At 43.6% G+C, this 2205-nt stretch overlaps 1 non-coding gene across 1 annotated transcript; it reads left to right on the top strand.

Moving 5' to 3' along the window:
- Nucleotides 1-207: 207 nt before the first annotated feature.
- On the top strand, nucleotides 208-278 carry Trnag-gcc. The gene has a single exon. It is a non-coding gene; the product is annotated as a tRNA-Gly (tRNA).
- The last annotated feature ends 1927 nt before the right edge of the window (nucleotides 279-2205 follow it).

Below are 2205 nucleotides of genomic sequence, written 5' to 3'. Positions count from 1 at the left end.
ATGAATGTTAACGTAAATATATTTCTGGAGAGCGAAGGATGTGTAACCGAAATAAATAATAATTGTGGAAAGAGAAAAAAAAATAATAAAAAATAAGAGATATCCGATATATAATTGTTAGCAAAGAAAAAATACATTAACTTGATACGGACGTTAATAATAATAAAAGGTTGGAAGATGATTTGTTGGGAGAAAAACATAAGTGTAGCATCGGTGGTTCAGTGGTAGAATTCTCGCCTGCCACGCGGGAGGCCCGGGTTCGATTCCCGGCCGATGCATCTTTATTAAAATTTAGGGTGTTCGTAGTACGGTGGTAACGCGCGCATCTCTCACTCGTTTGTCAAGGGTTCGAGACCGGACACACGTGAGGCGGGTGTTATCTAGTGTGATCCTACCAAACATCACAGGTTTCCCGGCCTCCGGTTTCCTCCTGTACTGACACTGGTTAGACTGAACGGCTAGTAAGCTGATAAGTGGTGTGATGATAAATAAAGACACCTGGAGAATTACTTACAGACGGGTGACCTGTGTGGAGGAGGCAATACCATCCCTCAACGAAGACTTAGCACTCAGGAAGGGCACGTCCAGGATCATGGTGGGGGGGGGGGGCCTCACTTGGTTATGGTGGAGGAACTTGTATTCTTCTCGGTAAGCTGAAAGATGGATTAAAGGGAAAGGTTAGGTACCGTAGGCATGACGACCCGTGAGGGGCAGTGTGGACACAGTACACTGCATAATAAGTGTTTGGTGCACAAAAAGGTAACGTGGCCGACACTACACCCGACAGTCATCACTCATATCTGGCTGGGTACTTTGTAAGTGTCCCGGATCAAACCAGCGAACCTTAGGACTGTAGACAAGCTCAGTATCCACTCGGCCACCGCACCCCTTCTCACTCTCTCTCAAGACACATTGTTTTGGTTTGTTCGTTTCAGTTGACCATTCAATATCCTGTTGCTGCCTTTTATTACACCTGCCACTACCTGCTGTCTCCTGTCCTCCCTCCCTCCCTCCCTCCCTTCCTGCTTCCTCCTCTACGTCCCTCCCCCCTCCCTTCTCTCCCTCCTTTACATCCCTTCTCCCTTTCCTCTCTCACATCGCCTCTCCCTTTCTCCCTTCCCTTCATTACGTCCCTCCCTTTCTTCCTCTACTTCCCTCCCTTCCCTCTCTCTCACCGGTGAAACTTAGATCTTCTCTAGATGTGTGTGTGTGTGTGTGTGTCTGTGTGGAAGTTGTCTACCTGTGTGTATATGATCTGTATTTTCTCACAATACTGAAATCCGGAAAAAATAGAGAGAGAGCTGATAGATGGAGAGATTATACACCAATGTCTAATAATTCATTTTCTTTTTATGTATTATTTTATCCTGACCTCTCCACACACACACACACATCACCTCATCATGTTCTTACTTAAATAAATCCTTTTATTTATTTATTTTTACAAAGACAAACTAGGGGCAGCGACCAATGGGAATCTAATGGTACTTATTTATTAATTTTGATTCGTCTTTTAAACTTCCCTCTTATAGGTAAGTCGTTTTAAGATTAATTAGATAGAAAAAATAAATAAAATAAAACACTTGAGAATAGAAGGAGAGGGAGATAAATTACTTTTTTATTAGATTTTACGGAGATGGAAGAGGTGGTGAGGGCAGCAGTTGAAGTAAGAGATGAGACAAGAGGTGAGGCAAGAGGTGCAGACGGTGGAAGTGAGACAGGAATTGAAGACTAGGGGCGAGATAGGAGGTGAGGCAAGTGGTGAGGATGCAAATGGTAAGAGAAGAGGTGAAACAAGTGATGAGGCGAGATAACAAAACGATCAGGTGTATATGTATGGAATGAGTCTGAGATGTCCAGTAACGTCATAAACAGAGGATCTTGGTGGGGTAGTGTTTACCTTTGTGTGTAAAAAAAAACAACAACGAATACCAGAGGATAGGAGAGAGACTTGCGGAGAGGTAGTTAAGGTAATTGAAGGAGCAAATGGATTGTTTGTCCCAGAGGTCGTTATGTAACCTAATGAAGGATATTGTGGAACAGGAAGGTTTTACGAAATTCATATTGTGCGTTAGTGCTAGTTCAAAGACAGGTGGTAGTAGTAGAGAGAAGCTTAGAAAGGTGTTGAGAAGTAGCTGTGTTTGTTAATGGAAGCCTTGGAGAGGGGGGGGGGAGGTTGAAGTAAGTAATGGGGTGCCTTAGGGT

This window comes from Homarus americanus, unplaced genomic scaffold, assembly GCF_018991925.1.
Source record: "Homarus americanus isolate GMGI-L3 unplaced genomic scaffold, GMGI_Hamer_2.0 scaffold25483, whole genome shotgun sequence".
Lineage (NCBI taxonomy): Eukaryota > Metazoa > Arthropoda > Malacostraca > Decapoda > Nephropidae > Homarus > Homarus americanus.
Note: the sequence above shows the minus strand (reverse complement) of the source record. Positions and strands in the feature narration are given on the sequence as shown.